Below are 16,513 nucleotides of genomic sequence, written 5' to 3'. Positions count from 1 at the left end.
TAAGTTTTAACCCTAAAAAAAAAAAAAAAAACACTGCATAGCTCCCAACTGTCCCTGATTTGGAGCAATGTCCCTCTGTCCCTCATTCCTCCTATTTGTCCCTCATTTTGTCTGATCTACATAGATGTATATAAAATGCATTTTTTTATCTATCAAAAAGTGTTTCTCGCCACTAAACCTTTCATCTGATTTCTAAATTGCTGCATTTGTAAATTCCAAAAGCCAATATAAAGGATTATTAGTGGTAAAAAAGCACTTGTGGGTTCAACCAATCTTTTTTTTTGTACAATTCTGCTTTAAGGGGGCATGGCAAGGGGTGTGTCCTATGCCTGCATACTTTTGCTGATAGGTGTCCCTCATTCCCATCTCAGAAAGTTGGGAGGTACTGATCAGGCTGCATTAGCGTGTCTAGCAAACCATACTGCCCAACTTTTTAAGATAGGAATGAGGGACACCTATCAGCAAAAGTATGCAGGCATATGACACACCCCCTTGCCACGCCCCCATGCAACCATGCTCAAGCACAGCACAGTGTACATTTGTGGCACAGCACTTGTGTGGTAGGTAGGGCTGGTGCAAGGATTTTCGACACCCTAGGTGATACCTCATTTTGCCACTCCACCCCCTTTGCCCTGCCCATGTATACCCCACTTTTTTAATGACTGCTACTGTTTTGCATGCAACACTTTGCCATAGCTCCCAACTCTCCCTGATTTCAAGGGACTGTCCCTGATTTGGAGCAAAGCCCCTCTGTCCCTCTTTCCTCCTCATTTGCCCCTCATTTTGGTCTGATCTACATAGATGTATATAAAATGCACTTTTTATCTATCAAAAATCATCATCTGATTTCTAAATTGCAGCATTTGTAAATTCCAAAGGCCAATATAAAAGAATATTAGTGGTAAAAAAAGCACTTGTGGGTTTAACCAATCTTGTTTTTTTTGTACAATTCTCCTTCAAGGGGGTGTGGCAAGGGGTGTGTCCTATGTCTGCATGCTTTTGCTGATAGGTGTCCCTCATTCCCATCTCAAAAAGTTGGGAGGTATGCTTTGCTAGACCTGCTGCAACCTGATCAGTGCCCACAAATACAGCCTCACCAATGCCCATTAAATGCAGAGCCAATTAATGCAGCCTTACCAGCGTCAATGAATGCAGTCTCACCAGCGCACATCAAATACAACCTCACCGGGGGGCCTCGGTACACACACACATCAGTTTGATTGGCATTTGACCGAACCGATGGGCGTGCTGGTAGAAGCATCGGAGGGCAGTGGCAGGAAGGGGGGGGGGACATTCCCACCACCTGTAAGAACAGTCATGTGGTTGATCAGCCGCTACCTGTGTAATAATAATAATCATTTAGCATGAGCAGAACTGTTTTTGTTCATGGATTGCCTAACAACTATACCCATAAAGTACACCTTAGTTAGATACAAGCACTGCCAGGAAGAGAACTCCACACACACTACAGTGATATACAGACAGGAGCTGTTACTGATTGTAATATACTCCATTACATCATATTTTATTTAATAGTGGGGATGCTGCAGTGCTTTATGTGACCCAGGTTTTGATAAAGTATTTAAACACTGGCCAAAATATTAATTGTGTATGCATGATCCACTTGCCATAATAACAAGCTATCTGTAGAAGCCAAGCTTGCACATGTATGTAAATGACAAGATGAGCAGTGGGGGATTACTGTTCACATATGAGATTAGTGCTGGTTTATCAGAATGGACCTTTAGATAGGGACTTGTTTTTATCCTATACCATCAGCTGGTATCATAAGTGGCAACGGATCTGGGGCCTGTTATCCTTATCACCTTTTCCAGCTAATTATATCTTCTACAGTGCCTTGAAAAAGTATTCATACCCCTTGAAATTTTGCACATTTTGTCATGTTACAACCAAAAATGTAAACCTGCTTTATTGGGATTTTATGTGATAGACCAACACAAAGTGGCACATAATTGTGAAGTGGAAGAGAAACGATAAATTTTTTTCAAATGTTTTACAAATAAATATGTGAAAAGTGCAGCGTACATTTGTATTCAGCCCTCCTGAGTCAATACTTTGTAGAACCACCTTTCGCTGCAATTGCAGCTGCAAGTCTTTTTAGGGATGTCTCTACCAGCTTTACGCATCTAGAGAGTGACATTTTTCCCCATTCTTCTTTGCAAAATAGCTCAAGTTCTGTCAGATTGGACGGAGAGCGTCTGTGAACAGCAATTTTCAAGTCTTCTCAATTGGATTGAGGTCTGCACTTTGACTGGGCCATTCTTAGGCCCCTTTCACACGAGGCGGACTCCGCTTCAACTGAGTCCGCCTCTGTCCGCCAGCTCAGCGGGAGATCTCTCCATTGATCTCCGCTGAGCCGGTGAATGACAGGTCCCTCTCTGCTCATTGAATGGGGAGGGGCTTGTCCAGCGCCGCTGGTCTCTATGGAGAGATCGGATGAAAACGGACAGCATGTTCGTTTTCATCAGATCTCAACCGATTCGATCCACCAGTGACGGATCTGGACGTAGGGCCATCCGTCTGCTTTTAGCGGATTGGACCAGGTCTGACATCAGTTCAGGTCCTCCGTCAAAACTGGCAGGCAGACCTGAACGGTCCATCAGTGTGAAAGGGGCCTAACACAAGAGTATGCTTTGATCTAAACCATTCCATTGTAGCTCTGGCTGTCTGTTTAGTATTGTTGTCCTGCTGGAAGGTGAACCTTTCCACTCCAGTCTCAAGTCTTTTGCAGACCCTAACAGGTTTTCATCTAAGATTGCTCTGTATTTGATACCATCCATCTTCCCATCAACTCTGAGCAGCTTCCCTGTCCCTGCTAAAGAAAAGCATCCCAACAACATGATGCTGCCACCACCATGTTTCACAGTGGGGATGGGGTGTTCAGGGTGATGTGCAGCATTAGTTTTTCGCCAAACACATATTACATTTTGCTTTTAGGCCAAAAGTTAAATTTTGGTCTCATCTGACCAGAGCACCTTCTTCCTCATGTTTGCTGTGTCCCCCAAATGGCTTCTCGCAAACTGCGAATGAGACTTCTTATGGCTTTTTTTAACAATGGCTTTCTTCTGCTACTCTTCCATAAAGGCCAGATTTGTGAAGTGCACGACTAATAGTTGTTCTGTGGACAGATTCTCCCATCTGAGCTGTGGATCTCTGCAGCTCCTCCAGAGTTACCATGGGCCTCTTGGCTGCTTCTCTGCTTAATGCTCTTCTTGCCTGGCCTGTCAGTTTAGGTGGACAGCCATGTCTCTGTAGGTTTGCAGTCATGCCATGCTCTTTCCATTTTGGGATGATGGATTAAACAGTGCTCTGTGAGATGTTCAAAGCTTGGGATATTTTTTTAGAACCTAAACCTGCTTTAACCAGTTGCCGACCGCCGCACGCCGATGTACGTCGGTACAATGGCACGGGCAGGCATAAGGACATACATGTACGTCCCTTGCCTCCCGCGGGTCGGGGGCCCGATCGGGCCCCCGCCCGGTGCCTGCGGCGGTCGGTATTCGTACGGGAGCGATCCCGGACGAGGGGACGGCCATTCATTCATGGCCACCCCCTCGCGATCGCTCCCGACGAATAGAAATCCCCGGTGACATCACTTCCTCTCCTGTAATGTAAACACAGGAGAGGAAGTGATGTATTCTCTCCTCCGTGTCGGTATTTTTCGTTCCGACACGGAGGAGAGCGGATCAGTAAGTTGCACCAACACTCTACACACACAGTAGAACATGCCAGGCACACTCACACCCCCCCTTTACCCCCCGATCACCCCCCCAATTACCCCTGCCCCCCAGTCACAGTGACACCAATGTCATTTTTTTTTTTTTTTTTTTTGCATTGGTGTCATTTGTGACTGTAATAACTGTTAGGGCAGTTAGAGTTAGCCCCCTTTAGTTCTAATGTACCCCCCTAACCCCCCCAATAAAGGTTTAACCCCGTGATCACCCCCCGTCGCCAGTGTCACTAAGGCTGGGTTCACATTGCAGCGGTTTATGAGAACGAATGTGATTCGCACCGCACTGCAGTGCAAATCACATCCGATCTCTGTGCGATTCGAGTTCAGCCATTCGCCGCACCCGCCGCACCCGCCGCACCTGCCGCAAATTCGCACGGGACCCTTTTTTTGGCCCGCAGCAGAATCGGATCGCATGGGTGTTCACACCATGCGATCCGAGTTTGCAGATCGCACTGCGATATGCGAACTGATCTGGGGGTGTCAGTAACATTTCACTGACACTCCCAGCAGTTCGCATAGGGCAGTGTGAACTGCCGCCGGGAGGCATGCGATGCGGGAACCCGCCGCGGATTCGCGGCGTTTCCGCATCGCTCCAGTGTGAACCCAGCCTAATAAGCGATCATTTTTCTGATCGCCGTATTAGTGTCACAGGTGACGCTAGTTAGGCAGGTAGGTATTTAGGTTCGCCGCAGCTTTTTATAGCGCCAGGGACCCCCATATACTACCGCATAAAGCCCCCTGATTGCCCCCTAGTTAACCCTTTCACCAGTGATCACCATATAACTGTTACAGGTGACGCTGGTTGGTTAGTTATTTTTTTATAGTTTCAGGGCACCCGCCATTTATTACCTAATAAAGGTTTAACCCCCTGATCACCCGGCGGGTGTCATTTGTGACTAATAACTGTTAGGGCAGTTAGGGTTAGCCCCCTTTAGTTCTAAGGTACCCCCCTAACCCCCCCAATAAAGGTTTAACCCCGTGATCACCCCCCGTCGCCAGTGTCACTAAGGCTGGGTTCACATTGCAGCGGTTTATGAGAACGGATGTGATTCGCACCGCACTGCAGTGCAAATCACATCCGATCTCTGTGCGATTCGAGTTCAGCCATTCGCCGCACCCGCCGCACCCGCCGCAAATTCGCACGGGACCCTTTTTTTGGCCCGCAGCAGAATCGGATCGCATGGGTGTTCACACCATGCGATCCGAGTTTGCAGATCGCACTGCGATATGCGAACTGATCTGGGGGTGTCAGTAACATTTCACTGACACTCCCAGCAGTTCGCATAGGGCAGTGTGAACTGCCGCCGGGAGGCATGCGATGCGGGAACCCGCCGCGCATTCGTGGCGTTCCCGCATCGCTCCAGTGTGAACCCAGCCTAATAAGCGATCGTTTTTCTGATCGCTGTATTAGTGTCACAGGTGACGCTAGTTAGGCAGGTAGGTATTTAGGTTCGCTGCAGCTTTTTATAGCGCCAGGGACCCCCATATACTACCGCATAAAGCCCCCTAATTGCCCCCTAGTTAACCCTTTCACCAGTGATCACCATATAACTGTTACAGGTGACGCTGGTTGGTTAGTTATTTTTTTATAGTTTCAGGGCACCCGCCATTTATTACCTAGTCTCACTAGTGTACCCCTAAATTTAGGGGTGTCTACTTTCCAAAATGGGGTCATTTGGGGGGGGTTTGTGCCATCTTGGCATTTTATGGCCTTCAAAACTGTAACGCCCTTAGAAAGCCTGAAGGCGGTGCTTGGATTTCGGGGCCCCGTACGCGGCTAGGCTCCCAAAAAGTCCCACATATGTGGTATCCCCGTACTCAGGAGAAGCAGCAGAATTTATTTTGGGGTGTCATTTCACATATGCCCATGGCATGCATGAGCAATATATCATTTAGTGACAACTTTGTGAAAAAAAAAAAAAAAAAAAAAAGTTTGTAATTTTCCCGCAACTTGTGGCAAAATATAAAATATTCCATGGACTCAACATGCCTCTCAGCAAATAGCTTGGGGTGTCTACTTTCTAAAATGGGGTCATTTGTGGGGGTTTTGTGCCATCTTGGCATTTTATGGCCTTCAAAACTGTAATAGGTAGTGAGAAGTGAACTCAAAAATTTACGCCCTTAGAAAGCCTGAAGGCGGTGCTTGGTTTTCGGGGCCCCGTACGCGGCTAGGCTCCCAAAAAGTCCCACATATGTGGTATCCTCGTACTCAGGAGAAGCAGCAGAATTTATTTTGGGGTGTCATTTCACATATGCCCATGGCATGCGTGAGCAATATATCATTTAGTGACAACTTTGTTAAAAAAAAAAAAAAAAAAAAAAAAGTTTGTAATTTTCCCGCAACTTGTGGCAAAATATAAAATATTCCATGAACTCAACATGCCTCTCAGCAAATAGCTTGGGGTGTCTACTTTCTAAAATGGGGTCATTTGTGGGGGTTTTGTGCCATCTTGGCATTTTATGGCCTTCAAAACTGTAATAGGTAGTGAGAAGTGAACTCAAAAATTTACGCCCTTAGAAAGCCTGAAGGCGGTGCTTGGTTTTCGGGGCCCCGTACGCGGCTAGGCTCCCAAAAAGTCCCACATATGTGGTATCCCCATACTCAGGAGAAGCAGCAGAATTTATTTTGGGGTGTCATTTCACATACGCCCATAGCATGTGTGAGCAATATATCATTTAGTGACAACTTTGTGTAAAAAAAAAAAAAAATTTTTTTTTTTGTCATTATTCAATCGCTTGAGGCAAAAAAATAAAATATTCAATGGGCTCAACATGCCTCTTATCAATTTCCTTAGGGGGTCTACTTTCCAAAATGGGGTCATTTGGGGGGGTTTTGTACTGCCCTGCCATTTTAGCACCTCAAGAAATGAGATAGGCAGTCGTAAACTAAAAGCTGCGTAAATTCCAGAAAACGTACCTTAGTTTGTAGATGTGACAACTTTTGCGCAAACCAATAAATATACAATTATTGACTTTTTTTTTACCAAAGACATGTGGCTGAATACATTTTGGCCTAAATGTATGACTAAAATTGAGTTTATTGGATTTTTCTAATAACAAAAAGTAGAAAATATCATTTTTTTTCAAAATTTGCGGTCTTTTTACGTTTATATCGCAAAAAATAAAAATCGCAGAGGCAATCAAATACCATCAAAAGAAAGCTCTATTTGTGGGAAGAAAAGGACGCAAATTTTGTTTGGGTACAACATTGCATGACCGCGCAATTACCAGTTAAAGCAGCGCAGTGCCAAAGTGTAAAAAGACCTCTGGTCATTTACCAGCAAAATGGTCCGGTCTGAAAGTGGTTAAACTTCTCCACAACTTTATCCTTGACCTGTCTGGTGTGTTGCTTGGCCTTCGTAATGCTGTTTGTTCACTAATGCTCACTAACAAACCACTGAGGGCTTCACAGAACAGCTGTACTTCAACATTGATTTTGCCACGATTTTTTAGCGATTTTGATTTGATTCTAGACACGATTTTGCTGCGATTTCAGAGAATGACTGTGTAAACTTGAGCTCCATGGACCTCAACTCACTTCAAAGTCGGACTAAGGTAGTACAGGGACTACTTTGAAGTCGGTGTGACTTGAAGTTGCACAGCTATGAATGGTACTCATTGAAAAACATGGGGTATGACTTGTCTTGCAACTTTGCAGTCCCAAGTCGATGGACAAGTTGTACAAATGTGAAAGGGGCCTAAATGCACACCAAAGTGTTCAGATATTTATTTGTAAAACATTTTGAAAACCATCTATCATTTTCCTTTCACTTCACAATGATGTGCCACGTTGTGTTGGTCTATCACATAAAATCCCAATAAAATACATTTATGTTTTTGGTTATAACATGACAAAATGTGGAAAATTTCAAGGGGTATGAATACTTTTGCAAGGCTGAAAGATAATGTTACGTCGAGTAAATTGATACCCAACATGTCACGCTTCAAAATTGTGCCCACTCGTGGAATGGCAACGTTTACCCTTAAAAATCTCCATAGGCAACGTTTAAAAAAAGTTTACAGGTTGCATGTTTTGCGATACAGAGGAGGTCTAGGGCTAGAATTATTGCTCTCGCTCTATCGATCGTGGCGATACCTTACATGTGTGGTTTGAACACCGTTTTCATATACGTTTGCTTCTACGCTCAAGCTCGGTGGGACGGGGTAAAAACATTTTTTTATTTTTTATTTTTACACTGTTTAAAAAAAAGTCACTTTTATTCTTATTACAAGGAATGTAAACATCCCTTGTAATAGAAAAAACATGGCAGGACCTCTTATAGATGAGATCTGGGGTCAAAAATTCCTCAGATCTCATATTTAGACTAAAATGCAATAAAAAAAATATTTAATTAAAAAAAATCATAACGGGGGGGGGGCCCTCTACCGCCATCAATAAAAGTGATCTCGCCGTAGGGACCACTTTTATCTTGTAGCGGACCGCCCGCTGAAGAAGGGGATACTGGGGTTATGGCAGCTAGCTGCTGCCATAACAACAACATCTTCCTTCAAACAGCCGCCGTAAAACGGCAGGCAGTCCGTAAGTGGTTAACACATTTCTTAATAAACACGGAAAGTAGAGTTGGTTTCTCAAGGAGGTCTCCTAAACAGAAGAGCAACTAGTCTCTTCATACTGGTTCTCCAATATTAGAGCTTTTGAACCCTGATTTGCAAACTTTTATTGTGTACCTTTATAAATGTCAGCTTTCCCTGCTGCTTTGACTTATATCGGGTGTTTGATATTATGTTATGTATAACTAGGTATTGTTTCCTAACTTTTATGAAAGAGGAAGTAAACCCTGATGGGTTTACTTCCTCTTTGTCTCCCTGCAAAGGTAAAGAATAATGGGCTTCTATGCATCGCATAGTAGCACATTATGTGTCACTTACCTGACACAGGAGCCAGCGATGTCACCACTGTCCCCTCTAGCACAGAGCATCCATCTTTTTCTGGGGTGGCCGGAGCAGCGATGACATCACTCCCACGCATGCGCATGGGTGCCGCCACTAACGGCATATCGCCGTTAGCAGCGGCATACTCAGTGCGCCTGCGCACCACTGTCTACGGCGCATGCACCGTAGGCAGGGATGCCTGTCTTTTTGCAAATATCTCCTAAACCATGTAGGTTTAGGAGATATTTCATGGACCTACAGGTAAGCCTTAATCTAGGCTTACCTGTAGGTCAAAGTTGGCTGTAAGGGTTTACAACCACTTTAAAGTGTCTGTAAAGCCTAAACATTTTTGTACTTTAATGCATTCCCTGCATTGAGGGAAATAATGTTTTGTTATGTGTATCACCCCCTCATCCCTCTAATGCCGCGTACACACGAGCGGACTGTATGGCGTACTTAGTCCGTCATACAATCCGACGGACAGTCCGTCATACTTTCGACTGAACGGACTTGACCACACACGGATGCACAAACAGTCCGTCGAAAGCTTGCACGATGACGTGTACAGCACGTACAACGGGACTAGAAATAGGAAGTCGAATACACAGCAAAGCACCCTTCCGCCGTGTAAATCCTTTCTGGGCATGCGCCATTCTTAGTCCGTCGAACTAGCCTACTGACGAGCGGATTGTCCACTGAAACCAAAGTACGACGGACAGAATTTCGAAAAATCCGAAATACTTAGTACGCCAGACTGCACGCTGAAAAAGTCAGCTGAAGCCCACACACGAGCGGACTGTCCGCTGAAATGTGTTTCGACGGACTAAGTACGCCATACAGTCCGCCCGTGTGTACGTGGCATTATACTTACTTGAGCCTGATCTTGATCCAGTGCTGTGCCCATCTGCAGCTGCTCTCTCCTCTTCTTCTCACTCTCATAGGCTTTGCTGAGAGCAGCAGGAGCCATTGGCTCCTCTGCTGTCAGTAAAATCCTGTGACGAAGGAGCAGGGCCAAACTTCTCTGTCTGTGTCTATGGGTTTTGCATTCCCATACGAGTTTACAGGAAAGCAAAATGTGCTTGAGGCTTGACTGCAGGACAAATGCACATGTCAATGAATCCTAACTGATCTCATAAACTGATGCCATCATCACAAGTCCAAAGTGCATCGACACAGACTCTTAGGGCTCGTTTACATTAACTGTTGCCTCTGAAGAGTGATTCACGTTCAGATCACTCTTCACAGCATTTGACAGGTGGTAAGGAGGAATGGTATCACCTCTTCACTGCCTGCTTTTACCCCACTAGTGCACTACAACTTGAATGGGTCATGTTTGGCAGCCACACATCTGCTGAAAGCGACAGGAGATATAATTCCTGCTGCGGGCATGGCATATGTAAACTGTTAGCTGCTGCCTCAGCAGCTAAATAGGGTAGTTGGGGATGGTAAAAGTGTGACTCAACCTCAGGGCTTTATTCCACCCCCCCAACCACTAGTGTGATTGAGCCAACCCATATTTTTACCTAATATAAGTCACAGAATAGACTTTAATTTTATAACATCAGCATTGTAATAACAATACAAACAATAGTTATATTTGAGAATGCAGTATAAGCGTACTTGAAAATATATTACAACCAAACCATACAAAGGTGGGACTCTGATTTGTGCCTCAAAATGGTAAATCACACAATTAAAAATGATTAAAACTTTATTCCAACATGTTAAAATACCACCAATGTGGTGATCACTTAAAAGCAATTTACAAAACTTTTAATTGTAGGGGTCACTGCATCAGACAATTATTGTGTACAAAGCATAGAAGCCAGTCAATGTCAGGGTCTATATGTTTTGCGGAATCCCTTGCTTCCTCGGGACGCACTTGAAAAATCTCCTTTCATGTTCTGAGTGCTGACTGTCTGTTGGCCATCTTTGCACAACTTCCTGGAGTCCCTACATGCTTTGCAGCTTCTCCTCTTCTGTTTATGTTCAATTTCTAAGGACTACATGTCCCATGGTACCTTGCAGTCTGCAAATAGTGATTCCTGTAACTCCTCCTCTCAGCCCCTCTATGGTTTAGAAGGCAGGCTCTGTGAAATGTGTTACACAGCAGTGCCTATTCACAGGGTATAGTGATCGTGTCACAGAATTCAAAGAAGCAACTGTGTGGGGATCTTCACAAACTAAGTTTTCCAACTTCAAGAGCATTCAGATTGATAGGCTATAAATAATTGAAATGCAATGTGGAAATTAATAAACGATTATACATTTTGGCCATAGATACATTTTAGCAAGAAAGTTTTATATGGTCAAATTTATGTTTGCATTACCATTCTTGAAAATACCTTGATTTTGCATTAAAAAAATATAAACTTCATTTCCAAATCAATTTTGCATAGCAAGTAAAATGTTAAAAAAAAAAACCTGTTCTAATTTATTTAGTAAAAATGTGGCTCTGCAAGCTCCGTTCAGCAGTCAGAGAATGCCTGTCAGTTAGCTCTTTTGTCCAGAGGTCATTGATACCTAGGCACCTAGTTAAACTTTAACAACTTCAGTGAGCACCAATTAAAGTTGTTGTAAACTCTTCCAGGCCACTTTAACCTACAGGTACTGTAAGCCTAGATTAAGGCTTACCTGTAGGTGCAAGAAATATGTGTAGGTTAAGGAGAAATTTCCCTAAAAACTGGCACCGATGTCAACGGCGCAGGCGTACTGAGCGTTCCGTTAACGGCTCCCACGCGCATGCGCCGGAGTGACGTCATCGCTGCTCTGGCCAGTCACAGCGCCAGAGCAGCGATCCCCGGAAGTCACTCTGAGTATCATGACGGCAACGGAGGACGTGGACAAGGGTCGCTTCGGGGGCTTCGATCTCAGGTATGTAATTCATAATGAGCTAGTATGCTATGTATACTAGCTCATTATGCCTTTGTCCTGCAGGTTTAAAAAAAAAAAATTCATTAATTCATTTTTTTATTTTTTAATTATAGAGGGTTTACTTCCTCTTTAACTTGGTAATACTTCTATGACTAATTAGCATTTTTATAAGGGCATATTAGGCTTTTATTTGGTATGCTGTTTTAATAAAAATCAATTATTATAAATATATGCTGACAAATGCCTAAAAACATTAAGGGGTCTATTTAAAAATTGCTATGTAAATGCCCTAGAAGTTGCGTGAAAGTCACATATATGAACATTTCAGCGATCGGAAGACAGAAAGAACATTTCACCAATATAGAAAGTAACCTAACCTAGCTTCCAATTTATTGAGGCCTTTAAGCCTTTAAAAAAAAAAAATGACAGTATTCAAAACAACCAACCTTGATATTTTGAATGCTTTTAAGTGCAAAGGAGAGATTCAGGGATGCCTCCATAAAGAGTACCTGTCACTGCCTATTACTGTCACAAGGGATGTTTACATTCCTTGTGACAGCAATAAAAGTGATTAAAAAAATAAATAAATGAAAGAGATGAAAAAAAAATATATAAATAAATAAAATGAATAGGAAAAAAATGTAAAGTGCCTCATCCCTCAGTGCTCGTGCACAGAAGTGAACGCATACGCAAGTCGCAAACGAAAATGTAAACAGTGTTCACACCACACATGTGAGGTATTGCCAGGATCGTTAGAATGAGAGCAATAATTCTAGGTCACCTCTGTAACTCTAAACTGGTAACCATTAAAAAATTTTTACCTATGGAGATTTTTAAGTACCGTAGTTTGTCAAAATACCATGAGTGTGCGCAATGTTAAAGTGTGATATTTTAGGTATCTATTTACTCGGCGTAACATCATCTTTCACATTATACACAAATAGTGGGCTAACTTTACTGTTTTGTTTTTATTAAAAAAGGGTATTTCTTCGGAAAAAAAAATTGCATTTGATAGACCTCTGCGCAAATACAGTGTGACATAAAATATTGCAGCAATCACTGTTTTATTCTCTAATTTTGGGAGTTCTAAGTAATTTTCTAGCAAAAAAAAGATTTATACTTCCCTCAGTGAATGCAGCATCCGTTCAATGGTGCATCTGTCCCCCGGCGCCTCTGCACTGAAAATCGAGTGATTGAACATCACCGATCGCTCGGTTCTCACAGCTCCATGAGCAGAGAGCTGTAGGCTGTCAGTCACATCTCACTGCTCATCTCCCTCCGTGCTCAATGGAGCGCTGAGCTGTGGAAGGTGCACAGCAGATGTCTCAGGCTCTCAGCGGCTTGCTGAGAGGCTGAGACGGGTATCAGTCCAGGCACCTGGTGGATCCAGACTTCCATTGCCCGCATAATGCGGTGCCTGGACCGATATCCGTGATGTCAGCAGAGAGCGGACTTTAGGAGTGCAGAATGAATTGCACTCCTGTGATTCATAGCCCAAAGCCCAGCCAAACAAGCTCAGGCCGGACTTCTCCTTTAAGTGTACAGTATATGCTGACTATTGACAGTGTAATTATTCAGCTGCTGCTGAGGGGGAACTGTTATAGGGAACTGATTCAGTGTTGCAAATATAACTCACTTGTTTACCTTATGAGATATGTAAAGAGTTTCAATCCAGTACATTTGCAAACAAAGTGAATTTTGTCTCTGCAACATTTTATCAATTCCATATAGCAGTTTACTGTCTGCACTAACTGATTCATTAGGCTACATTCACACCTGCATCTTTGACTGACAACTGTAGATGTCAAAATATCCCTCGCAGGTAAGAACTGCATAGTGATTACATGCAAGTGGCTGTCATTAGCTGCAGGAGCCCCCATTGCTTTCAAGGGGGCTATCTCCAAAAACTAATCGCTGGGACCCCCCACTGATTTTCTCTCCTCACGAGCAACTGAAATTCTTCTTTAACCACCTCAACCCGGGACACTTTCACCCCCTTCCTGCCCAGGCCATATTTTCAGCATTCACCACTGTCACGCTTTAACCACTTCAGCCCCGGAAGATTTTACCTCCTTCCTGACCAGAGCACTTTTTACAATTTGGCACTGACAATTGCTCAGTCATGCAATGCTGTACCCAGACAAAAATTTGTGCCCTTTTTCCCCACAAATAGAGCTCTCTTTTGGTGGTATTTGATCAACTCTGTGGTTTTTATTTTTTGCGCTATAAACAAAAAAAGAATGACAATTTTTGAAAAAAAAAAACAATTTTTTTTAACTTTTTGCTATAATAAATATCTCCCAAATTAAAGAAAACTAAAAAAAAAACAAAAAAAAATGTATTTATCAGTTTAGGCCAATGTGTATTCTTGTAGATATTTTTGGTAAAAAAATCACAATAAGCATGTATTGATTGGTTTGCACAAAAGTTATAGCATCTACAAACTATGGGAAAGATTTATGGCATTTTTATGGCGTTTTCATTATTATTATTTTTTTTTTACTAGTAATGGCGATTATCTGCGATTTGTAGCGGTATTGCAGCCCACAGATCAGACACTTTTGACACATTTTTGGGACCAATGACATTTATAGAGCGATCAGTGCTATAAATATGCACTGATTACTGTATACATGTCACTGGCAGGGAAGGGGTTAACACTAAGGGCGATCAAGTGGTTAACTGTGTGTTCCCTCACTGTGTTCTAACTGTGTGGGGATGGGACTAACTATGAGAGATGACTGATCGCTCTTCCTACTTTGTAGGAATACACAATCTGTCTCCTCTCGTCTGACAGCACAGAGATTTGTGTATTTACACACACAAATCCCCATGCTGGCTCTCGTGTACACGGTCGCGAGTGGCCGCCGGCCATGCGCATCAGGTCCCCCCTGCTGTTTAGCCTTTGGCGGCGTTCCCGCGCCCTCTGGTGGCTCTCCTGTGCAAAGCTATACATATATATATATATATATATATATATATATATATATATATATATATATATATATATGGGATTTCACCCAGGAGAGCCATTCTGCTGCTGTATATCTGTGTGAGCCAGTCTGGAACCGGTTAAATAACAATTACTCAGGCATAGAAAACAGTACCCAAATAAAATTTTATAATTTTTTTTTAAAACAGATAGAGCTTTCTTTTGGTAGTTTGGAATCACCACAGTTTTTATTTTTATTTTTGCTAAATAAATGAAAAAATACCAAAAATGTTTTTCTTGGTTTCTGTTATAAAATGTTGCAAGTAAATATCTTCATAAATTTAGGCCAAAATCTATTATGCCACATTTCTTTGGTAAAAATAACTCAAATCATTGAATATTATTGAGTCTGTGTGTTACAGAGTCTACAAACTATGGTCTATAGAGATGGGGTTGATGTTTGAGTTGAACATTGGGTGTACGTTTGTTATTTGAACAAACAAAGGGGGCGCTCATGGGAAGTTCACCCGCCACCGAGCTCCCCATAATGCACTGTGCAATCCCAGTGCATTGATTGCTGCTGATTGGCCAAAGCATGCACCTGACCTGTATGCTTTGGCCAATCACAGCGTGATATACTGTGAGAGCCATGATTGGCCAATCATGGCTCAGGGGCTAAGTCCACACCCCACACTATATAAGGCTGCTTACACGGCAGCTTTGTATAGTGTGTATTCTTCGATATTAGGCAGGCTAGTTAGTGTATTTTGTGGTCAGTTTAGTTTATATAACACAGTGTAGTGTAGTGTATTTAACACAGTGTGTGTAATACAATGTAGTGTAGTGTATATATAACACATTCTTGAAAATACCTTGATTTTGCATTAAAAAAATATAAACTTCATTTCCAAATCAATTTTGCATAGCAAGTAAAATGTTAAAAAAAAAAAAACCTGTTCTAATTTATTGAGTAAAAATGTGGCTCTGCAAGCTCCGTTCAGCAGTCAGAGAATGCCTGTCAGTTAGCTCTTTTGTCCAGAGGTCATTGATACCTAGGCACCTAGTTAAACTTTAACAACTTCAGTGAGCACCAATTAAAGTTGTTGTAAACTCTTCCAGGCCACTTTAACCTACAGGTACTGTAAGCCTAGATTAAGGCTTACCTGTAGGTGCAAGAAATATGTGTAGGTTAAGGAGAAATTTCCCTAAAAACTGGCACCGATGTCAACGGCGCAGGCGTACTGAGCGTTCTGTTATCGGCTCCCACGCGCATGCGCCGGAGTGACGTCATCGCTGCTCTGGCCAGTCACAGCGCCGGAGCAGCGATCCCCGGAAGTCACTCCGAGTATCATGACGGCAACGGAGGACGTGGACGAGGGTCGCTTCGGGGGCTTCGATCTCAGGTACGTAATTCATAATGAGCTAGTATGCTATGTATACTAGCTCATTATGCCTTTGTCCTGCAGGTTTTTAAAAAAAAAAAATCATTAATTCATTTTTTTATTTTTTTATTATAGAGGGTTTACTTCCTCTTTAACTTGGCAATACTTCTATGACTAATTAGCATTTTTATAAGGGCATATTAGGCTTTTATTTGGTATGCTGTTTTAATAAAAATCAATTATTATAAATATATGCTGACAAATGCCTAAAAACATTAAGGGGTCTATTTAAAAAATGAAATAAAAATTGCTATGTAAATGCCCTAGAAGTTGCGTGAAAGTCACATATATGAACATTTCAGCGATCGGAAGACAGAAAGAACATTTCACCAATATAGAAAGTAACCTAACCTAGCTTCCAATTTATTGAGGCCTTTAAGCCTTTAAAAAAAAATGACAGTATTCAAAACAACCAACCTTGATATTTTGAATGCTTTTAAGTGCAAAGGAGAGATTCAGGGATGCCTCCATAAAGAGTACCTGTCACTGCCTATTACTGTCACAAGGGATGTTTACATTCCTTGTGACAGCAATAAAAGTGATAAAAAAAAAATAAAAAATGAAAGAGATGTAAAAAAAATATATAAATGAATAAAATGAATAGGAAAAAAATGTAAA

At 42.4% G+C, this 16,513-nt stretch overlaps 1 long non-coding RNA gene across 1 annotated transcript in view; it reads left to right on the top strand.

Annotated features, from left to right (window-relative positions):
• Nucleotides 1–15,437: 15,437 nt before the first annotated feature.
• LOC143988303 (uncharacterized) overlaps nt 15,438–16,513 on the top strand; it is a 38,584-nt gene continuing 37,508 nt past the window's right edge. Inside the window, exon 1 of the long non-coding RNA XR_013276819.1 lies at nt 15,438–15,856. This is a non-coding gene — a long non-coding RNA (uncharacterized LOC143988303). The remainder of the gene's footprint in view (nt 15,857–16,513) is intronic.

Source organism: Lithobates pipiens, unplaced genomic scaffold (genome assembly GCF_037356315.1).
Source record: "Lithobates pipiens isolate NorthernLeopardFrog02 unplaced genomic scaffold, aLitPip1_a1.2 Scaffold_18, whole genome shotgun sequence".
Taxonomy (NCBI): Eukaryota; Metazoa; Chordata; class Amphibia; order Anura; family Ranidae; genus Lithobates; species Lithobates pipiens.
This window is presented reverse-complemented; position numbering and strand designations above follow the sequence as displayed.